This window comes from Octopus bimaculoides, chromosome 9, assembly GCF_046866305.1.
Source record: "Octopus bimaculoides isolate indiv1 chromosome 9, ASM4686630v1, whole genome shotgun sequence".
Taxonomy (NCBI): domain Eukaryota; kingdom Metazoa; phylum Mollusca; class Cephalopoda; order Octopoda; family Octopodidae; genus Octopus; species Octopus bimaculoides.
The window spans coordinates 38,009,086-38,034,734 of record NC_142936.1 but is presented as its reverse complement, the minus strand read 5'-3'; the positions used below and the strand labels follow the sequence as shown (position 1 = coordinate 38,034,734).

At 37.3% G+C, this 25,649-nt stretch overlaps 1 long non-coding RNA gene across 1 annotated transcript; it reads left to right on the top strand.

Annotated features, from left to right (window-relative positions):
- The first annotated feature begins 1,391 nt into the window (after positions 1–1,391).
- LOC149134062 (uncharacterized) lies at positions 1,392–12,127 on the top strand. The gene is made up of 2 exons (XR_016243116.1): positions 1,392–1,837; positions 11,634–12,127. It is a non-coding gene; the product is annotated as an uncharacterized LOC149134062 (long non-coding RNA).
- Positions 12,128–25,649: the final 13,522 nt, after the last annotated feature.

The following is a 25,649-nucleotide window of genomic DNA, read 5'->3' as shown; positions in this document are numbered from 1 at the left end:
GGGGAGACAGAGAGTGCTAGCTAGTCAGACAAATATGATACAGACAGACAGACAGACAGACAGACAGACAGACAGACAGATAGATAGATAGATAGATGGATAGATAGAGAGAGAGAGAGAGAGAGAGAGAGAGAGAAATAGAGATAAATAGAGAAAAATGCATAGAGATATAGACGTCACTGCTGACGCTAGAAAACCGGAAGTAAATATTTATAAAATCTCTCCAAGATATGAATCTAATATAAAAAGCAATATTTTTGTGACCAATAGATGTAAGGGAGACAATCAATTTAAGAAAGTTACTTCGCAGAGTTACCTCCCTTCTCCACGTAAACCAGGAACCGGTGTTTTCTGCCCCCAGTGGGACCGTTACTCATTATGTGAAAACTTTTAACAGTTTAAAACCATCCCTGGAAGATAAGTAATGTATGTTCCCAGTTTGGAGAAAATCGGTTGAAAAATACAGCCGTTATATTCTTTTATACACAAACACACACAGAAAGGTGTATATATATATATATATATATATATATATATATATATATATTCCAAATTTTGGGACAAGGTCAAAAATGTTAGGGGAGGGATGAAAGTCGATTACATCGACCCGTGTTCAGCTGGTACTTATTTCATCAGCCTTGAAAGAATGAAAAGCAAAGTCAACCTCACCGGAATTTGAACTCAGAGCGAAAAGACGGGCGAAATGCCGCTAAGCGTTTTGCCCGGCACGTTAACAATTCTTGACAGTGAGATAAATGCACAAACACGTACAAATTGCTTATATCTATTAACTGTATATTTATAGGGATACATATTGTTACGAAAGAGAAATATTCTGATAAATGTAATTTAAATGGTACTACTCGAAATTGAAAGACTGTTCTGTAGTTCTACAAAAAAAAACAATAATGGATCAATGGTTAATTCTAATGAGAAATAATGTTCATTGATCACGTAAGAGACTTAAAGCATGCTGCACGTTTACTTTTTGCGCGCTTTTTACTGTGAAATGGGCTATATAAACTAGTGGGTGAACACATGGTGCGAGTTGACAACGAAGGCATAGGAGAGGGGGAAGATAAGATATGACGTGACGAGTCGAAATGAACCCAGGCGATGAAGAACCACATAACGCAAGACATCCAGCCGGGTACAACTATTTCTTCCACCCTAATCAAGTTGGCTTTATGGGGTGGTCCGCAGTTTCTCAGCTGCTGACTAGGTTGTTGGCGCTGTGTTGGTGTCAGGAGGCCGCATCTCGCAACATTTGGTGTCAGAAGTGGGATTTTCTTTTTTTCTTTTTTTTTTTTTTGTACAGTGAGCCAATTATTCACTATGGAGTCCGAAGAAGTGTGCACAAGGAGGCAAGCAGGGAAGGAAAAAGTGTCTGTAGCTGGACATATTCCCGACAGTCCGACAGACAGCACCAGATGAAGGGTGGAGTGATGGCGGGACAAATTCTGGTGGAGACATGTGCTGGTTGTGGCGGCCACTTTCTTACGGGAGGCACAGAAGATTCGCAAAGGACAAATTGTGGAACCTATCAAGCAACCGGCTCGGAGGTGGAATATATAAACTAGTGGGTGAACACATGGTGCGAGGTGGCGATATGAACAGTCAGTGTGAAGTTGGCAACAAAGACAGTCGGGGAAAAGATGCGACGTGACCAATCGAAGTGAACCCGGGCTACGAAGAACCACATTACGCAAGACATCCAGCCGGGTACGACCACTTCTTCCACTCTCAACAAGTTCGCTTGCTGGGTTGGCCTGCGGTTACCCAGCTGCTGACTTGGATGTTGGAGCTGTGTTGGATCAGGAGGCGGCATCTCGCAACAGTATGTATAAAGTAAAAGATAACTTGGAGATACATAGTGTATTAAAATAATAGTTATCTCTCACTAGATAGAGTACTTTTTTTGTTGTTTTTATGGCGGCAAGCGTGTGTGCGCTCGTGAGAGTATATGTTTCCTTTTCAATTATTTGAATTTTTCTAAAAGATTTGAGCTTGTTTCTAAGAAGGAAAGAAATGCTCCATTACTGGAATTTGAATAGCAACAATGATAATTGTTACATGTTAACTTTAAAAAGATCTTGCTTGTTTTCATACTGTTCCACTTACGGATTGTATCTGGAAAGTTTAAGCTGGTCACTGCTTGAAAATCCTAGCTTCTCACATTGTCACTTAGACTAATGTAACCAATTACACCATTAATCATCGATATAAGGATGAATTTATAATCAGGGTGGAAAAGCAGCTGATTACGAAGCACTTGTTCATACATAGTCTCCTTCTCACTGATTTCGAAAGAGGTACTTACATCTGTAGAGTAGCTAACCTCTATAACTATAGCGGACTTGTTATGTTAGTATGTAGAAATTTTGATGAGAATGTTTTATCAATATTCCTTGTTGTGCTAAGGCGGTGAGCTGGCAGAATCATTAGCATTTCGGGCAAAATGTTTAGTGGCATTTCGTCCATCTTTACGTTCTGTGTTCGAATTCCACCAAGGTCAACTTCACCTTTCATTCTTTCGGAGTCGATAAAATAAGTACCAGTTCAGTACCGGAGCCGATAAAATGGACTTAACCCCTCCACCGAAAACTAAAATTGAAACCAATATTTATTTGTGTTCATATGAACGTATTCCATAGTAGAAGTTTTGATTATACTTATCTCGGGACAGATTTTTTTTTGCGGATAACGTTGTACATTGATCTAACAACATCATATTGCAATGAGTAGTAGTAACTTGATAACATCTTTGGGCAGTTGTCGATGATACGTGTTGTTTTCCACATAAGAGTGACATAATCAACATTTGTGGTTGCATCTTGAGAGTTTAAGAGTTCAATACAACTTATTCGCTGGATATTTTGTAGTTATATCCTAGTCTAAGATTCCAAGAGTATAACCATTGAAATGTGATTTGATGTGACAGTCATGAGTCCAAGAGGCTACACTTCATATTAATATTGGTTTCAAATTTAGGCACAAGGTTAGTAATTTCTGGGGAGGGGGTAAGTCAATTACATCGACCCCAGTGCCCGACTGGTACTTTGTTTTCGACCCGGAAAGGATGAAAAGCAAAGTTGACCTCGGCGGAATTTGAACTCGGAATGTAAATAAGTACGAAATACCGCTGAGCATTTATTGCCCGGCGTGCTAACGATTCTGCCAGCTCGCTGTCGTACACTTCATGCTAATATTACCGTCAGCCTCAAGTTTATGACAAATATGCCCATGATAACATTTTTGTCTAATACAGTTTCTCTTCCCAGACTTCATTAAGGTTCGCTCGTCCAGCAATTCTGAAGTTGTATGGGACCTCATCGGTAAGTGAATACTTCTTGAGGAGTTTGCAATCGAGCAGTAGGTTATTCTTTCTAATTTTTGTACGGTTGTTTAGATGTCAAACGATACTCAGTCTTATCCCTCACCTCATTCTTTTTCTTTCTGTTGGAGTTTAAATGGTCTTCTATACGTGTCATGTTGTATGTGTGTTATTTAGTTTTATTCCTATATTTCTTACCAATGTGGAAAGAGTCAGTTTCTAACCTAGATACAAAGTTCCTTCATTGGAATTTTAAACATCAACAAGGTATTTGTACATGTTTGTGTTTAAGCGTGCAATATTTGGAGTCAATTAATGTGCAGAGTCCAAAGCTTTCTTATAGACCAGCAATATTGAAACCGGGTTCCTCCTATGCTACTGCACCACTAGCATTACGATTTTGTTTATCAACAATTGCTCTGGCACATCCCCAAACTCCCTTCTTCCCATTTGCTTAACTGCTTAACTGCTTGCTCTGTTGCGATATTATTTTCACAAGGTCTTGGGAGAATAGTTTTAAACAGGCTGCGTATATTTTGAACATTAAACTTTGACGTGCAATCCACTCGTGGTTCTTTGGCATGTGGGAAGTTCTGCTTTTACAACGGTTTTGTCTCTGTCGGAGTTAACCGGTGTGGTATCCTACTATTCCTATAGGGAGATTGCTGGTACAGGTTGATGAGTTTGTGTGTGTGCGTCTGAATTCTCATTTCACTGGTAACTACTTGAATTCCATAACAGAAATTATGAACCCAAATATTACATGACAGAGAAATTTATAAAACACTGTAATGGTTTTACTTTTTCTATATACTTTAAAACTTAAAATATGGAAATTTTAGGCACATAAAGAAACTTCTACCTGAATCGAGACGTCAACTGAATGACGCAGGGGATGTTATTCTAACATTATCCATTGTCATTTGTATCAGAGTCCGGTTTACACATTGCGAGTGTTTTATAAATTTTATGTATCTGTTTATTGCATTTGTTTATTTTATTTGTAATTTGCATTTGTCGACAGACTTACATACGTCATAACTTACTTCTTTTTGATATTCTAATATTGTTCCGCTTATATACATGCATACATACATAAATGCACACACACATACACACAGATATATATATATATATATATATATATATATATATATATATATACATATATATATAGCGCGAGAACGTAATTTCTTTTTATACACACATACTTCCTTTTCCACGTCATATTTCTCTGATTATATCACGTTCATTATTAGAGTTATGGTGATGAGATCACATTTCATGATCATAACATTAAAATCTCAAACTTTTACAATCAACGAGTTTTAGTTTAGCAACATAAATGAAAGCACAGATCTACTGTATGACAGACCGGAGATATTTAACGCTGAAAATTAGTTGGACGTTCTTTAATTCTTTTGTTCTTTTACTAAATCTAGTCATTCGACTGTGACCATGTTGCGGCACCTCTTTCTCGTGTTTATATGTTCGTTCATTTTAACTTCCTCTGTTCTTTGTGCTGCGCTTTCAATAGGCTATTTCGTCTAAAATAAATTCTCAGCTATTGCAGTGAAAACCAGGTTCGAATTCAAGACATCTGATATATGTGTATCTTATACTGTATGTATATATAATTAGTGGGAGGATGTGATTTTAATATTTTCGAGCTTCTTTTTGAAGAGCCTCCTGAAAATTGTGGTTAGGGTCACAAAACAATGATAAACTTTGTTTGTAATTTCAATTTTGGCAACCCCACTGTACATACCCCTTGAAGTTTGAAACCCACCTACCCCAAAATAGGGATAAATATTAATTTAATCAATTTAAAACCCCATAGTGTACGTAAATATATAAAATTTAGCTTAGCATGTCTTTTTTTAATATACTGAATCCAAAAATAGTATTAATTTTGTAATTTAATTTTTCAATATGGCAGAAATCCAAGATGGCGTCCAAAATACACAATTGTTTAACGAAATCAGTAGCTGTTACCAAGAATGCCATGTGATATGTCTTTATGTATGTTTTTGAGGTCATAGAACACGAATTTGATGTGGAATAAACAGTTTAATAATAAATAATTAAGTAATTCAATTTTACAAAAGAAGAAAACGTTTCCCGAGTTCTGTAATTTATAAGATACAATAATACTTTTACAACCATTATCGCTTTAGAACCTCACATCAAGTCATGCAATTCATGACTGAAATCAGTAAGCCTAACGTCTGTTTTGCAACTCACATCATCCAAGTAAATTTTCAAATTTATTGCATATCGGTCCATTGACAGTTTTTGATAATTTTGTTTAAGACGGAAAATATCGCTGGTTTTTGCACAGAAAGGGCAGTGTCTCTGGCATATCTGATTTCTAAATACAGCCTATTGACCTTTTCTTTATCTATTATATCTGCCATGAGATAGGCATCTACGTCAGCGCTGCTAGTAAACAGTCCACCATGATTTTTCAAAATATCCAGGTCGGTTGTTCGTCGTCTATTCGCTGCAATGTTGGCGATTTCCTTCTCCAGTCCCTCTACCATTAACTGCTGCTGGCGGTATCTTATTCTTTACTGACGTCAGGCACTCACCCCCTGTTTGGTGATTTTGGTATATTGCCTAATTGCTCCAGACTCTCGACGTTCAATCAGATCAGCCGACGTGGATTTAACTTGGGAAGAAGATTTAACTTGAGTTGCTTTGCACCTCGATGACTCAACTCATAGTTGATAAATCTCACACTGTGTTCTGAGTTGAGATAGTGAATAGGAACTCTCTCTAGTTTAGCCAAGTCCATGTTTGCCAGAGTATGGAGAGACTCTTTGATGATGATTCCAAAACCAAACAGAACTCTCTTCTGGTTCTGGAAACCATCCACTAACTTTGGAAGAAGCCTCGACAGCACTTTCAACACCTCTGGCCTCAACTCGGTTGCAATAACTTCAGCAGTGCAGCATATATCTTCATTATATCTGCTAGAGTCTGTTAGAAGATACGAAACTGAATACAGGACTATGTACATTTAGCAATCGGTTTGGATCCACTGTGGAATGGTCACCTTAATTTCTTTTTGAAAGCAGGTACAAGTTTTGAGTAGGTTATACATGTCCAAGTGGTGAGCGAAAGAAATGGTTCGAGAAGGTGCAATCCAATCAGAACTCCTGTGCACTACAACACTTTGAGGAACTCCAGATCTATGAAACATCGTACGATTCGTCTGTGGCGATTTAGCTTCAAAGGAGAGGGAATTTCTTCTAGGTTTAATTACATCACGTCAAAGAATTATATATATTTTTTTTATTCGTTCTTTTCTATTATTTCCACATAAAATAAAGTTCTCAAATTCCTGTTCTTTGTTTTAACCTTGAATGGTCCAATTTCAACCTCCTTTCGGAATCTTCATAAATATGTCATCGACACCCACACGAGAGTCACCTACATCTACAGTGAATTCAATCTGACAAAACCAGTAACATTTTAAATGGGCCTGATAAGAGGGAAGGTTTCGTCCTGTATACTAAGTTTACGATGTACAGCTATATTGTTAGTACACAATTATATCGTATGTTAGCAATTGCTAAAAGAACACTCGCAAATCTTCATACACTCGCAAAATCTTCATAAAATACTTCAGTATAAATCTTAAAGAAGAAGCTTGCCTCTGAGCAATTTATCCTCCTTAGTAAATGTGTTCCAGTGTCTGAGGAAATGAAAATAAGAGAAGCTGAACAGAAAGAGAACTGTAAATGTCCAAGTTTAAACCACATCTACTTAACTTGCAACAAAATGTTTTGTTTCCGTTTTGGACTTATCAGCCACTTCCTAACACACTGTTGAAGTCCACAAACTCATGAATGATGTCATGGTCTTCATTCCGGCTATGGAAGAAGATAAGGTTATGTGTGTATGTGTACGTGTGTGTGCGTGCGTGTGTGGATGCGTGTTTTTCGTGTGTGTTTGTGTATGTGCTCAATGATGTAAACATGTACTACACAAGCATGTATATGCGTGTGCGTATGCGTGACGTTATATTTTTATTCTATATTCATCTACCATTATGCATTTTTTTCCGGCGCGGTAATGATTCTGTCCGGTTGTCGCCTTAACAACAGCAAAAACAACAATAGTAACAATAATCTCACCACTATTACTACTAATACAACTACTACATGTACAAGTAGTAGTAGTAGTGGTGGTGGTGGTGGTGGAGGAGGTGGTAGTAGTAGTAGTAGTAGTAGTAGTAGTAGTAGTAGTAGTAGTAGTACTAGTAGTAGTACTAGTAGTAGTAGTTAATATTTGGTGTCTCATTATCTGATGGGTTAAATCATAGGAAATATATTATGGACGCCATTAATCATGCCATGTTGCCCGCACCCTCAACCCTCCCCTTGCACTCAAACTCTTCTCTTTCTCTTCATTCTTTCACCACCACCAGCAAAACCAGCCTCTGATTCCTATCTTTTTTATTGGTCTTTCCAAGCCACTAGTTTTCATGACTCGCAACAACAAATAAACAGATATACACACATCCACATATACACCGCATACATACTTACACATTCATACATGCGCACACACACATTTATATACATGCATATACATGCATATAAATATATATATATATATATATATATATATATATATACGTATATGTTTTATATGTAAGTATACATACATATATACGTACTTGCATACATAAACATCATAAATACATTAAAAAATTACACATTTAACGCTCATGTATTTATATATATATATACATACATATATATACACCTTTACACATACATACATACATATATACACACATACATACATACATACATACATACACATGCGCACACTTACACATTCATAAACAGGATGCCAACTTCAGAGTGAGACTTTAATTTTAGACATGATAATTACAACGTCGAAATATTCTTCTATTTCCTTCTCAATATCAACGACTTTTTATTTGTTTGGTTTTTATTTGATTGCAGTTTTTTAATGTATTTTAACTACTTGTACGTTGTTTTTTTTTTTTGGTTTTTTTGTTTTGTTTTTTGTTTTTTTGTTATGGTGTTGGTCGTAGTTGTTTTGGTGATTTTGAAGTAACTCTTTCACTCTTTTTCTGGTTTCAATTGTTAGTCTGTGGTTCTACTGAAACTCCACCCTCAAGATCATAGTCAATATGTATCAGACTTTCCTACTTGTGTGTGTGTTTACATATATATGTACGTGTGAGGGGTGAATTTGTACACAGTAGTAGTAATAACGATAAAACAAATTGGTATTTTGTGTATTACTACGTATGAAATGCAACCCAGAAGTTTTTAGACTTTTTCAGAAGCAGTTATAGCTGTCTTAGATTATTGTAATTTTAGTACATCGTTATTATGAATCTAATAACCAAATCTACAAGCCTTTGTTGCTCTAAATGCAAGGAGACGGCTATACCAGCACTCTGAACACAGTCAACTATACACTACTAGTTGCAACTGACTAGTTTTCAAAATGTGAAGACAATTTGGAAGCAGAATGTGAAGGCAAATTGGAAGTAGAATGTGAAGGTAATTTAGAAACTCACTTTGCAATAAAGTTTTGTGTTAAACTGAGCAAAAGCGCTACAGAAACTGCTGAAATGCTTCAGTCTACTAATGGATTAATTTGAATGAACCGAGCATCTGTTTTTCGCTGGCACAAGAGATTCAAGAAGGTTTGGGAGGAGGTGAGAGACGATGAGAGGTGTGGGAGAGAAAGGGGCATCGGGAAATTTTCTGGATGCAGACCGTCGTATATCTATAAAGACAATGAGAATTCAATTTGGAGTTGTTGCGGCAACTATATTTAGAATTACTCATGTATATCTGAACGTGCGCAAAATTTTGTGCAACGTTTGCTCCCCAAGGCACTGACTGATGGACATCCGGGTCACCAACAACTTGATAGAAATGGTCATCAAAACTGCCCCACTCGCACCTCTACAGTTCATCTTTGCTCCATGTGACTTTTGGTTGTTCCCTAAGTTCGAGAACAGAGGCGGTCATTTTGAAGACATGGAGAAGATGAAGGAGGTTGTGAAAAGAGTCCTAAATACCGTCACTTTTGAGAACTTCCAGGGAGCCTTCGTGATGCTGGAGTAGCACAAGTGCATTGAACTTACAGGGTCCTACTTTGAAGCAGATTAGAGTTTTGTACTTCTTTGAAATTAAATGTTTCTCCTGAAAAAGTCTAAAACTTCTGGAATGCACCTTGTGTTTCCGTATCAAAATGTTTAGAACACTTTACATCATATATATATACACATGTGTGTATGTGTGTGAGAGAGAGAGAGTGTGTGTGCGTGTGTGTGTGTGTGAGAGAGAGAGAGAGAGAGAGAGAGTGTGTGTGTGTGTGAGAGAGAGAGAGAGAGAGAGAGTGTGTGTGTGTGTGTGTGTGTGTGTGTGTGTGTGTGTGTGTGTGTGTGTGTGTTTGTGTTATCGAACATACATACATATACGATGTATGTTCTTTACTAGTTCACCGGCTGGTTGCGATTTGACGCGGTGGAGATAACCCGCTCAAAGCACTGGGGGTTAAAACACCTGAAAGTCATAGTCATATACAGGTAAAAGAACTCACCCCAAGTCCCATTCAGGAGTGATGGACATCGATGTTTCGCTATGTTTTTGGCTCATCAATATCACGATCCTGAACCGAACCGGAGACAAATTGAAAAGCTTGTCCATGACTATATGTTAAACGGTGTAAAACTATCTGCTGGTTTTCAAATATGAATTAGAAGCAGCGAAACAAACAAGTGAGGAGGAAGTCATTCATGACTTAACAACAAAATTTACTTGAGGTGCAAGAGTTTCGTTTAAGACTATACTTAAACTATTTCATATATTTGCCATGCGTGAAACTTCTGGCCCTTGAGTTACTTTCGTAAAATTCTTCCGATTAAAATGTGTGTGTTGGGGTGGATGTGTTCGTGTTTGTGTTTATATTTAGATTTTGTACTCTAGTCTATCGACCACGGAATGATGAAAGGTGAAGCTGACGTCGGTGGCATTTGATCTCAGAATGTAAAAGACGGAAGAAAAGCCGCAAGGCATTTTTTCGTCGCACCAACAATTCTGCTAGATCTCGGTCTCTGCACATCCAAATAATAACAGCATTAAAATTGTTATTTCTCACCGTCGTTATTCCGACTTGCGCGTTAAGCCACCGAACTTTTGAATAAATTATAAAATATCAATTCAACATACTACACACATATACACACACACACACACACATTATTCAAATCTAAAAACTATGAATATATATTGGTAAAATAATATAATAAATTTAAAAATAATAATGTTTTTCATTCAGACACAAGAGATGTAATTTTCAGGGAAGAGTCTAATCGCAATCATTGTGCTTTAAAGAGATCGGAAGAATGAATGCAAAGTTGACCTCCAGGGAATAAAAAGATAAAGCTCCTTCTCTTAAGGGGCCGGTTTCCCGGATTGCCTGACGTATATTCTCCCGACAGGTAGGAGGGACGCTGACCCCTCGTATGAACATTCATTTTTGCCAGTTAAATGGACTGAAGCAATGTGAAAAGAAGTATTTTGCTCAAGAACACGAAGCATCGTACGCTCCAGAAATCGAAACCACAATTTTATGATCGTTAGTCTAACACCTTAATCACTAAGCCACGAGCCTTCTGATCTCTGTTACATTTTAACTTAAAATGTTTACAGCTGTTCGGATATTTCAAAGCATTTTTGCGATGTTCCTAAGAGTTTGCTAATTCGACTGGAATATGATGTGTATTTTTTGAAGTCAATTATTCTTCGGGTCCAACCTTGCTGCATCAGCCATAAGCCCGGGTATCGCCATCCGTAACACAGAGAAGAGCAAGATACAGAAAGACAGGAGCCTGACCGGCCGTTATCAGTTTGTGCCGGTCGCCGATGAGACCTCAGTGGTCCTCGGGCCCCGCACTGCTGATTTCTTCCGCAAAATCAGGAAAACAACAAGCCGTCTGAGAAATGAGCCCCCGTGAGCTGGGGTGGCTGTTGCAGCTTGTGACGCTGGCCATTCTCTGCGGCAACACCTTTGCAATCGTGTCTGAGAGGCGTGGCTAAACATGCCATTTTGGTCTAGGGTGCACAACCTGTTACTCCCTCCGCCCATCTTCTGCTGCTTATTTCCCCATCCCCTCTTTTACCTTTCTCTTTGTTTTCCGTGCGCTCGCGCGTGTGTGTGTGTGTTCTTGATTAACACTATGAATGGTGTAGTAAGCTACAAAATTCTTTCATTCTCTCGATTTCTTGTAATTCAGAACACCTCATGGTCGCAGCACAAAAAACAGAAAAGCCGTTTCCCTGGAGGATGACGAGGGAGATGCACTGAAACATCCACTCTGACTCACGGGGCTCGGCTCACACTTACGGATACCCATCTCCGCCTGGATAGCGGTGAGCAGAGATATGGTCAGGGAGCCGAGAACCCCAAAGGTCTCTATTGCCACAGGTTCGACCATAAACCTGTCAAATATCGACCCATACTTGCTTTTCCCAGCCTAGCAAGCAACGGAGTATGGGCTGGTAGCTGAACACACCAAGCTGCTGCTGGAGAAGGTGTCACAGCATGTGACATCCCAAATAAGGGGCCTACCGTCAGGGAACGAGGAAATACTGTCAGACCTTTTGCCGTTCCCTCGATCTAGCCCTGCTGACTCCAGCTGGAAATGGTAGCCTACTCCATCTTTTTTGTAGTTGCTATTTTTTTTTTGTTTTTTTTTTCGATAATTTGATCTTCTATACTTTTAATGCCTTTTCTTTTTTTTCTTCTTGATAAAATGTTGATAAATACATAAATAAAAAGTATTACGATTCAAATGACGGATAACTTTGGGATTATATGTTTGCTATCATGGGTAATATCAGAAAATATGGCATACGATAAACATACAATAATTATAATTTAACTTTTATCAAATTTCCTGGTGTTTATACAAAATGAAATGAATACTATTCGAAGGAAAAAAATATTTATTACTTCAAAATATAATTAGATAAAATAAATTTCTCATTTGTATAACTCCTCCCGTAACTACTGTCATTTACTCCTCCTTCTCTGTCTCTATGGTTCTTTCTCTTCCCTAGTCTTGTACCTCTTTTGTTAACTCTGTGTATCTCTCTTTCACTTTCTCTTTCCCCTCTCTTATTACGATGTAAAGAGTAGCTGCAGAATCTAACCAACCAACCAGCCAACATTTATATTTTCCGTTATTATATAGTGACTATATAGTCTGTACATGAAATATTTTAACGCTATCTCATTTATCTGTTTGCATTCTCTATCTGTCTCACTCTGTCTCACAAGATCGTGGTTTCGATTCCCGGACCGAGCAGTGCATTGTATTCTCGAGCAAAACATCTATTGTCACGTAGCTCCATTTCACAGAGTTTTAATCTACCAACCTTATTTCACCGTCTCTATATATTTTCCATTTTTAATGCTTCATGCTTTAACTATATTAACAAACTTTCAACAGAACCAGGTGAGATATTGTGTTCGTATCATATATCCAGTATTCAATAACTTGCACTCACCATCCAAGAAAGCTCTCGATGATCAACAATAACCATCTATAGTTGGGAATTCCCATGTCATCTAGTATTTAGTTCAGTCATAATGTATCTAGAATTACTTTATTCAATGTGTCCTTTCTTTTTAAAAGCTACGGGGTAGGATTTCAGGCATATTTGACTGTAATATCTAGCACGTTAAGTGATCTAATAGAGTTTCCGTTTCTAGTTTGTATTGTCATTGGTAAGGAGAATGCTATTTAGCGCCTTGTCTAACGTGATAGAGCAAGCTTCTCATCAACATTGATTTACAGCTGCATGTTGGAGTAGCACTTTCCGTGCCTCACAATGCTGAAATAGACCGGCATCTTATCCAGAGGAAATCAGAGATAATCCCTGCATCCACGAATCCTTTAGATTTAGAAAAAAGATTAGTATTACTTTTGAAATAATGGTTTATGCAGCTTGATATCATTCTAATAACTGCTACCAATTTAGTTGTGTGGTAAGAGCAGAGGCAGAATGGTGTCAGCAGAATAATTTGAGGCTTGAATTGAAAATTATGTGGTGAAAAGTCCAATAGCTTGAGCCTTTGCCTCTGCCTTGGTATAAATTCATGAAAAAATATTTAGCTCTTCTCCAAATAAGAACTGGAAGAATCTCTACAGCTGTTCCTTCTTTGATTACTTACCTAAAAGGTAACTATTCTAAGGAATTAAACCAAATAATTCTATGATTTATTGAATTATTATGAGCAAGTAAAACGGTGAGAATCAAGGCATTGATGTGCATATTCATTCTTAACATCTTCCGACAGACTGAGGGCTCCACCATAGCTTTGACTAGAGAGACACAATGAGGTCGAAACATTAGGGTATCAATGTATCTCTATATCATTTAATCGAATGAGTTGCCAACACACATCATCTGAAGGGAGAAGTTGTTCTCTGGAGTTGAAACATAACAGCGATTAACATATATTTGAATCTGCTGGAACGTGTTAAGAAAGAACATGCATATCATAGTCTATAAGATTTTGTTTTCCCAAAATAATACACATATGTTATTCCACTAATGTCTGGTAATAAAAATCAAACAGAAATCACGTATCAATACTATAATAGGATTGAGTCAAATCATTATAACCTTCCTCCTTATCTGGCAAGATATTCAAAACCATTTCTCAAAGACAGTGCAGATAGTACACGAGTACACGAAGCAATTCCGAATTGTTTCTAACCAGTTCATAATTTCTAGTTATTGTTATTTTGTTATATGTCAGTACTGATTCAGAAGACTTCTGATCAGATGAGTTCCAGTCGTGACCATTTCGTCCTTTTATTTCTCAGGAAAATTGCTTACCTTACAAACAGGTGCTATTTGGGTTACATTGAAACCTCTAATAAATCATGTAAAGCAAGCTCTTTCTCCTCCTTTGGATCAATAATGTCTGACTCCTCTAACTTAAATAAACTTACATACGTTTCGGCCAAAATTGTCCCAGGCCGTATCTAACTTAATAACATCACCTGACAGAATCTATTAAGTCATTTCTAAGTCAAGTTCTGTGTTATCATCACCCATTCAGGTGGGGAGTTGTTGACTGACATGTATCCAGGCCCAGGAAGTTTATCTGGTATCCCTTCAATTTGTCGAGAAGCTTTGGAATAATGCTGATTTACTCTTTCGCTCTAAATCCTAGTTAGGTACATTGCTGCGGTATGGATAATAATACAAATAAAGTGAGTTCAATACATTGTATAAAAGAAGTTTTTCTAAAGTCACAAAATGCTCAAATAGTTTACATCGCTAAACTTTTTTAATCAGCTTGTCTAAAGTTAAAGGTTTCGATCCTCGGGCGCAAATTAACAGAGATCATTGTCAGGAAAATGGTACGAGTAAATTCAAAAATACTGGTTTTGTTGAGGACTAATATTGATAAAATGTATATCCGTGGAAATTGGTCCAATGTTCGGATTTCAGCACTGTGTTCTATAAACATGCACAGTCAAGAGAGAAATTCGTCAAATAACTCAGTCCGCAGCTGATTTAGCTAATTAGTGGAATCAACGGGTAATCGAGGAATGTAGCAGCTGTTGTTGTTGTCGCTGCTTGTTCCTAATTTAGCTCTGATACATCTGGCATTTCATTATAGGTGTTCCATCTGTGACTATCGCATACATGTTCTTGTCACAGCAGATTGGTTAAGAAGCTCACTTCATGACTATGTATTTTTTAATTCTATCTTAGTGCACAACTCCTAGAGCAAGTGCTTTTGTTATAACCTCTAGTGAAGGTGGAGGTGGATTCCCGAAAGCTCCCAGAAGGGCGACAAATGTAGAGAAATATATGGGCGCAATGGAAGGCCACTTCATGACCACATTCAACAACTACAAGACCTCGTTTAACATCCAGGAGAGATGTGAAGTTACAACATTGGTGTGACATATATAACATACATTCATTCATTCATTCATTCATTCATTCATTCTCTAGAGATGAGCAAATTGTGATTAGCACAGTAATTTATTCGAAACAAAAAGCCGGATCCAGTAGACAGTTAGCAAGTCCAAACATTTGATGGTCTGTGACTAATCTTTCCCAGATTGATCTGGGATTTATGTGTACCGAAGCAACATAGATTAAAATGCTATATTTCAGAAACACCAAACAGAATTCGAACTCTTATTCAATGAGTTATTGAATACTTTAGCAATTGAAAATTGAATAAGTAACTGTCATGCATTGAGAAGATGGCACTTTTGTACTATTCGTTAGTATTAACATCATGAAGATATTATCATGTAGCATTATCACATAAAGTCTGTCTACAATAAATTTAATATCACTTTGGTCATGTTACGAAGATGCTGTAATATATAATTCAAATGTTTATTTGTTTCGTTATCTTTTTTTTCATTAAGAAACCAGTCTGATTAATTAATTACGACCGCAGAAACTCAATACTGAATGAAAACTTTCAGCATATATTTCATTCAGCTATGTGAAAGATCACTTAGCTACAATCAATTAATGGTCGTAGACAATTTTCTCTCGAACTAATTATAGTTTCTAGAAGTACACAAAAGAAGCACACCAAATTATAATAATTTCTAACTTAAGCACAAGGCCAACACTTTTTGAGGGGGGGATTGGTCGATACCATCGTCCCCAGTACTTGACTGGTACTTTATTTTATCGATCTCAGGTACAAGAGGCAAAGTTGATCTCGACGGGATTTGAACTCAGAACCTGGCTGCAGGGCCACATTCAGTACAACACATTCCATGCAAAATGTTACAAGTTGAAGAAATGCAGAGATAGATTTTTAAGAAAAAGAGAAACAAGGACTTTCACCCCGTATTACAAGCCACCACCTAGGGAGTATAGTATCAGAGAATATTTTCAACCACTCTCCGTTCTAGTAAATTACTCCTCCCAAAGGTTCACCCCATCCGGAAAAAAATCAATTGCTTTTTGTTTTGACACACTAAATCATCCAGCACTTGTAACCAGCTTTCAACAAATTTACTTGACACCAGTAACTTCTTCTCCACTCTTATACCTCCACAGCGCTGAGACTTGGACCATCCTCAAATAGGACCTGGACAAGCTCGCGGTGTTTCAAATGCTGTGTCGTCGTCAGATTCTTGATGTCACTCTACGCAACCGATTCTCAGACAACATCCGAGAACAATTCTAGTAACAACAGCAGCAGCAGCAGCGGATAGCGTGGCAGTCCGACGGTGCAGGCTTCAGTGGTTTGGTCACGTCTGTATGATGAGCAGTGAAAGACTACTACACCAACTTTTGTAGCGGCAGCGACCCACACATTAGAAAATCCAGCACTGCACACCAAAGAAGACACGAACGAAACAAACTAAAAAAAAAACTGAAGACGTAGCATCTCAATATCAAGAATGCTAAGGCCAGTGCCATGAATTGGAAAGCACGGAATAACATCAGCACCAGAGTTTATCATCCAGCAGCACCCACAGCAGGATAAATGTTGAGAGACAGCCTTCCCCTTCGGTCACCAGGTAGGGATTTTGCTTCCTACTTCAGCATGATACCGACTTCTACTAATTTCTGTGATGTCTGACATTAACAGTAACAAATTCTGTCCGGGTATGACTTGACGGCTCTTTTGAATCTCAGTTGGGTGCGGAGTCACATAAGCTCATTCAACGTCTATAGTAATAGATCAAGAATTAAAAGATATAGAAGTTATGCGATGAAACGTAATTATGTTCGGAATTGTCAGAAAATCTTATATTATAAAAGAGATCTCGGTCTGTCTGTCTGTCTGTCTGTCTGTCCGTAACAACATCTGTGTAGAAAGGGAGAAGGAGAGGAGAAAAATATATTGTTGAGGGAGAAATAGTGTGAGGAGAGAGAGGGAAAGAGAGGGAGAGAGGTGGAGGGAGAAAGAGAGTGAGCGTGTGCGCGCGTGTGTGTGTTTGAAACATAGATAAATAGGTAGTGTTGTCACCTTAGTAACTAAAAGATTTGATTAAAAACGCGGGAATTTCAAGTGCAAGTCTATCAACACAATGCAACACAGACTTCAAAACAAGACTATATGTATGTATATAATACATATAGTTATTTTTTGTTGTTTTTTGTGCGTGTTTCTGTATGTCTATCGATATATTAACAACGCAACACATATTTAGAAAAGAAGACTTTCACTTTGATCAATTTATGAAGGTACGGGCATGATTGAGAAATATATTTACCGGCAGCATAGTGATGGGTAACGACTTAGTCTCAGTGAAAAGAAACGCCAAGTTCTTCAACAGTACTTTCCCCAGAATATGAAACCCTGCGTGGGAGGAGTGTTTATATTTTTCAGCAATAATATATTGACCAAAACTATAAACATTTTAGGTCACTATACATCTAACTTTAAGTCGTTGCTCCATTGAGTAATACTAGGTACATGTTAAATTTTAGCTGAAAATTCGTGAAATATGAATATTTTAATAATTTTGATATTTCAAAACTGATTGTTCCCATCGATAAATGTTTCACAGCAATCAGTGAAACACACACAAAAAAAGAAAAAAAATGTTTAACCAATCAGCAGCTTTGTCACACGGATGCTGTCACCCACATAAAGCAAGTTACCAATCACGATTGCTGCATTATGTGGTTGAAGACCAAGATGTCGTCTGCTGATAAGATGACTCGGAGAACGCTGCTTTTGTAGAGCATATCATTTCATCGGTAACTAAAAACTGAAAATTAAAATATATAGAAACTATATATATATATATATATATATATATACAGAGAGAGAGAGAGAGAGAGAGAGAGAGAGAGATACATATATACATATATATACATGCATATGTGTGTGTGTGTGTGTGTGTGTATGGAGACGATTTGTCGATTTCGCAAAAGAATGGTTCGAATTCAATTGCAAAGTGAAATCATCACTGAAATTGCGATGAAGTTGGGAATTAAATCTTGTAATACAGAATCACTTATCACGCAGTCCACAATGAATCTTGTTGATATAACTAGGACACCAAAAATCTTTTTCCCTTATGTTACACATCTTTACAGTGAAAGTTTAGAAAAAGGAGAAATAATCCTTTCAACCCCAGTACTCTGCTCGCATTTGCCGCATTGATTATAGTAATTACACTTTCTACAATAGGTACAAGACCTGAGGTTTGGGGGAGGGAGTTAGCGCTCAATTGGTACTTATTTTATCGACCGCGAAAGGTTGAAAGGCAAAGCCGACCTCGGTGCTTAAGGAAAAACCGCTATGCATTTTTGCCAGGCGTGCTAACGATTCTGCCAGCTCGCTGCCTTAGTTATATTACTACTAATAATAATAATAATAATAATAATACGACTACTATTAATAATAATTATAACAATAATACGACTACTACTACTACTACTACTACTACTACTAACAACAACAACAACAACAACAACAACAACAACAACAACAACAAATGTCTGAGATGATTTTTCCACACAGTAAGAGGCTGTCAGACATATAACCAGTGGATGCTCAAAACTACCCCAAACGAAATACAAGGAAATCCATGACTATTTCAGCAATACGAATAACTGCGAGTTGCACAAGAAGTATGGGTTAGAATGTTCCAACGAGTGGTATGAGCACGAAACTTCACCAGTTGCAGAGATTGATCACATGGGGCATGCTAGTATAAACAGACTAAAGGCTGCAATATAACCGACGAGATATCACTCCCCTATTGAAGGAGTCCAAAGTATGGACCTGCATCGACGTAGCTGTACTTGCAGACCAAAATATTGTTAAGACGAAAGTACCAAGACTTAGAATGGAAGTGAAAAGAATCTATTAAGTGAGTCTGGTACCTGTTGTGATCGGTGCACTTGGGACTATCTCAAAGAAAGCAAAATTCTAGCATTAAAGGTTGCAAGTACCAAACTCCTTAAGAAGTATTCGGATGGCACCTATACTTGGAACAGCTCACGTGTTGAGAAAAGCGTCGCGTCTCGCACCTGCGGGCTGGAAATGACACGTGACATAGACATAGATAGATCAGAAGTTACATGTGTAAAATAATAATAATAGTAATAATAATAATAATAATAATAATAATAATAATAATAATAATAATAATAATAATAATAACTATGATTTCAAAATTTGGTACAAGACCAGTAATTCTAATGGAGGGGATAATTAGATTACATCGTCCTCAGTACTCGACTGGGAATTATTTTATCGACCCCGAAAGGATGAAGTGCAGAGTCGACCTCGGCGGAATTTGAACTCGAACGCAATGAAAGAAAATACCGATGAACATTTTACCCAGCGTGTTAACGATTCGGCCAGTAATAATAATGATGTTTTCAAATTTTGGCACAAGGCCAGCAATTTTGGGAGTGGAAGTAAGTCAGTTATATCGACCCCACTGTTCAACTGGTACTTATTTAATCGATCCTAAAAAGTTGAAAGGCAAAGTCGATTTCGGGGAGGAATTTGAACTCCAACGTAAAGACAAACAAAATGCCGTAAGCATTTTGTCCGGCACGTTAACGATTAAGTCTGAAATTTTGGGGGCGGGATATAGTCGATCACATCGACCCCAGTGCTTGACTGGTATTTATTTTATCGACCCAAATGGATAAAAGGCAAGATCGATCTCGTCGAAAATTGAACTCGGGGCTGATCTGCTAGGTAAAATTGAACTCAGTGGTGAGCTGATCTGTCAGGCACACTGACATATCAGTTCCCCCAGAGGGCGGGGGAGGGGAGGGGGAGGTTAGGGGAGGGGTTGAGGATTATGCTTTCAAATTTTGGCACAAGGCCAGAAATTACATCGACCCTAGTGATCAGCTGGTACTTATCTTATCGATCCTGAGAGGATGAAAGGCAAAGTCTAGTTCGACGAAATTTGAACTCAGAACGTGAAGATGGACGGATTGCCGCTAAGCATTTTGCCCGGCGTGCTTACAATTCTGCAAGCTCACTGCCTTACATAATAATAATAATAATAATAATAATAATAATAATAATAATAATAATAATAATAATAATAATAATAATGACGATGATGATACAAAATTATCTCTAGCTTGAATAACTATATAGATTATATGGCAACATGTCATCTATACGTTAGGTGTATGTTGTTGTTTAGTTCCAGGTCAGCTCCGGTTACGTAGACTTATGATCTAAGGATTCCCCACCGTGACCACTTTCTCTTTTTTCGATATCAAGCCATGCATTAAAAATATCCAAGTGGTAAGGAATTTAGAGACCCGGGCATACTTGTGCAGTTAAGTAACTCGGAGCCACGTGATTCTCAATTCGTTTGTTATCACATTGTACCACCTTTGGCAAGTACTTTCCACCATATATTAATTTTGTTTGCGTGTCTATTTTTGTGTGAGTGTGTTTGTGTGTGGAGGGTGAGTTTGTGCTAGTGTGTCTGTGTTTGTATTGTTCGGCGAAGTTTATTGGCAAAAGATGTAAACAAAAACGAGAATGCATAAAGTGTAGCTTTCGAACAAAGTTACCTTCGTTGCATCCTAGTTTCCCTTGCCTGTCGTGCGGCCGTTGTAAATTCAGTGAACCAAATTGGCGCCCTGCGAACCCGTAACCATCGATACTATAGTTCATGAAATGCAATATAAAAATGTAACCCTATAAATCATGTTGTCCAAGAGACTTGTAGTCCCTGGAGCCATTCGACCGTTATTTGTTACAAGTATCAATGACTCACATCATTCTGTTTCTGTTATCGAAAGCTGTGGCAGATATTTGGAGCAGGCCGTGAAGTCTACCGTCACCTATTCAGCCAAGTTTCTAAACATTTCAGTGAAATATTATCAAAACGATGCACAACTGCTCGGGGTCGAACGCCATTGCAATTTCTACACACAATTTTCTGCGTTTTCACATTTCTGCTGCCGAGAATCAACGAATAATTTAATGAATGTAGATTAATGGATTCCATAGAGTATGTTTTAATTTAATCTTCTAATCTTCTATTATATGATACCGGTACAATGTAGAGAAACAAATTCAATATTACAATATATCATTTTAGCTAGTGTATGTCAGTTATATTCTCATGGCTATTGAACATGCGGGATTAGATAAACACTGCATTCTTACAGAAGATAGATAACAGCGACTGGAGAATATACGATTAGTTAAAACAGAATAAACACTTTACGTTGCAAAGGAAATAAAATAACCCACGGGATACGAACTAATCCTTCCAAAAACAAAAGAATAAATGAAAAATGTAGGTGCAGGTGTGACTGTGGTAAGAAGCTTGCTTTCCGGCCTAATGGTTCCGGGTTTAGTCCTACTTTGTGGCATTTTGAACAAGTGTCTCCTACTATAGCTTCGTCAATGGATTTGGTAGTCGGAAACTGAAAGATGCCCATTGTATATATTTACATGTGTGTGTGTGTGTCTTTTTGTCTGTGTTTGTCCCCCTCCACCGCTTGACAAACGGTGTTGGCCTGTTTAGATTCCTGTAACTTAGCGGTTAGACAAAAGAATCGATAGAATAAGTACCAGGCTTTAAAAAAGCACTGGAGTCGATTCATTCGACTAAAAATTCTTCAAGGCGGTGCACCAGCATAGTCGCAGTCTAATGACTGAAACAAGTAAAAAAAGAAAATGTGGTCGATGAATCGAAGTATAACTTAAAGGATGCAAAAAACAAAATCCAAAATTCTTAAGACAAAGATATCTGTCTTAACAAACTTAAAAGTTGTGGTATTAGAAGAAATGGTTATTTCAGAACCATGCTTTTGAAAATACTTCAAAATCATTTGGAACGATTCAGGGTTGAAGCATAGGAGTAAAAGTGTTGCTTAATACAAGGAAACAACAAAGATCCTTAAGAAAGGAACAGGGAATAACCAATCTATCTAATGACTCATCACTTGTGTACCAGTAATCTATAAAATTTCTTCACCAAAATATCTAGTAAGATATTTGATTATAATACATAATACTGAATGATTGTCTACAGAGAGGTATTCGAACTAGTGTCCACATTGTAGTAGCTACTGTCACAACGTTTCAACCGTTGAACCCAGCGGCCTTCTTGAAGTTCCTGTCATATTTGGTAACATAGCCACCCGTTCTCTGTGAAAGATAAGACGATTAAAAGAATAAACGCATATTCTAGGCTCTAATAATTTCTTCAGTGAGAGTAGACTGGTGGAGTGGCGTGGTAGAATACTCTAGCGGAGTGACCTGGTGGAGTATTTTAGTGGAGTGACGTGGTAGATGGCCCTTGTGGAATGGCGTGGTAGAGGCCCCTTGTGGAATGGCGTGGTAGAGGCCCCTTGTGGAGTGGCGTGGTGAAGTGTTTTCGTGGAGTACTCAAGTGGAGTGGTCTGAAACAATGGCTGAGTGGAATGGCTGGTAGTGTACCCCGGTGAAGTACCGTGGTAGAGTGACGAGGAAGTTCTTAATATTAGCTCAAACATCCAGTTGTTAGTAGACAGAATCAAGTAAACAATATGCCGTTTCGCATATATTTGTTACAGATCTTGCTCATAATGTTGTTGCTGTTGCGGTGCTGATAGTGTTGGTGGTCGTTTGACCTGAGGACTGCGCTTTGATTTAATAAACCTATCATAAAATATTTAGAATTTTATAGATTATCGCTCCTTGTTTTTAAGGACGTAGGATATATTTTGAGCAAGATATGACTGCTGCTGTTTCTAGAACGCTATATGACAACATTGAGACCTCTCGTTAGGTTGACACATGATGTAGTTGTTATTTGTATTGTAGTTTAACCTCGAGTTAATTTTGACCAAAGGCATTTTAGTCGTGAACATCTCATATTTACTTCGACTAGTTATCTTGGAGAATATTATCCGATATCCTTCTAATAATGGTAGAATGTATTTGATAGAGATTAGGCTTCTACTTTTAACAAGTTGATCAACCACATAGAGGATCTCTCGTTAAATCTATATGTGGAGGTGCAGTTTAGCACCAGTGAGATCTGAACTAAGTTGCAAGGCAGTTTGTAGGGACAGTTTTTTAAGATTAGTATTTGTAAGACAGGAAAATATCAGAGGTCCTAGCAAAGCGATGTTGAAAACGTGAAAGTTCTTGAATATTTGTCTCTTTTGGAAGAAAGGAGAAAAGTTTTGAGAAAGACGAATTTGTAGTTTTTGAGGAGATTGGACGCTGCCAAAGATTTCAACAGAAAAGATGGAGGGCAAATGTATGAGATGAACAAAAGGATTCTATCTATAAGTATACAAGTTCATAGCGTGATCCTAAAGGTACTGAAACAATGCTCTTTTCCTTACATACTAGATTTTACCCATGCAAACCTGGTCAAAACGGTAAATTTTTCATATTTTCTTTATTGATAAACTCCATTTTGTTGCTAGATCGATTTATACTAAGCAAGCTAAAGTGCAATGGGAATGCTAACATTCAAAAATATACTAAGAATGGAATTTTAAAAATGTATGTATACCAGTTAAATACTGTAGGGACAAGTCATTTTTTTTTCAATTAAATATACTGTCAAGGTGATATATGTTTATTACTTTGATAATGTAATAATAAAAGATCCCAGATCTTTAATACCGTCTAATGTGTTTTATTCCATAGAGACATCTCAATAAATTATGTTTTAAAATCTCTTCAAATCTAAAGGTTTGAAATAACAGTATTGGAAATAGAAATGACACAGAAATACGCTTAAGGTCTAAGGGCATCAGGGATCAATTATAAGCGAAACCAAAAGTAACATCAGATGTTCAGATAAATCTATGTGGGCAGCAAGTTAGTGCACATTTTCTTAGTACGCCTATGGTCGAAACGTACTCCTTTTTAAGAATATGAAAGGTCACCGGAGATTATTCAATAAACAACATAGGATTCTTTTATTGACATTTGCAATAAAAGTGTTACTTTGGCCCGACAAAACCAACAATAACATGGGTTAAAAACGGTTGAAGATATAAATGCAATAATATGTCTGAAATATATCACAATCATTAGCTTGTTTTCAATTTACTCAATAGATGAATAAATGCTATTTTTAAACTGGCTTGTGTTTTATCTTGAGACATCAACCTCTCCCATTTCTATAGAGGATCGAATAAGTGGCGTGGAGTTGGATAAGAGTTCTTCAAAGCTCTAAAAAAAATATTGCCATATTCTAGAAATGAAAAACATGTTTTCATAAAGAGATAAACGTTTCAGTTTCTAGTGTTTCTAAACAGCCAAAGGGATCGAAATGGTTTATTTAATAACACATTGTAATGTATTTTTAATCACACCATTGTTTTAACTTTCTAGTCGAAAATACAATTATTTCAGACATTTTTCCGAGGCTGTATTTATTTACAATAAATAATATACAACAAGGACTTCTAATTATTTTCACCACAAAAAATTTGAAAAGTCTCAATGCTTCACGTCTTCTTTATGAAAATACTAGAGTTCTTTTACTTCACTCTTCTCGAAATTGATAATTCTCTTAAATATTAACACTTAAGACTAAACTGCTCATGTTGCTCTCAAGTGATTTCCTCTTACATTTCAGGTCTTTAGTTACAAGATTTCATCTTAGTGGCTACATCATACGAACCCAAATATGTTTTAAGCAAATATTATTAACATTAATGTTTTCGAAAGTCTTACATAGCTACAAAAAAGGTGATATAAACTGTTCTTACACATTTTCATTAATACTTGCTTCAAATCTTTGCAAAAGGCCAACAATTTCGAGGGAGGAGATAAGTCGATTACATCGACCCCAGTGTTCAAATAGTACTTACATTATCAACCTCTAATGGATGAAGGGCAAAGTCGACCTCCGCAGAATTTGAAAACTGACGAAATGCCGCTAAGCATTTTGTTCGGCGTGCTAAGGATTCTGCCAGCTTGCTGTCTTTATTGTTTCAAATTTTTGGCACAAGACCACAAAGTTTGGGAGAGGGGTAAATTGATTACATCGACCCTAGTGTCCCTGGTACTTACGTTTTATTGACCCTGGGATGAGGAACGGCTAAGTCGACCTCACCGGAATTTGAAAACGGATGAAATGCTACCATGCTAAGGATTCATTCAGTTCGCCGCCTTTATATTTCATTAATATTGATATCCGTAATTACAAGAGCAAAATTACTGGTATCACCAGGGAATGTCTTTCGGCATGATTTGAACTGAAACTGAACTGACAGCTAAATACAGAAGATATTTTTTTTCGGTATTCTTCCAACTTTCTTGCGTGTCTGCCAACCCA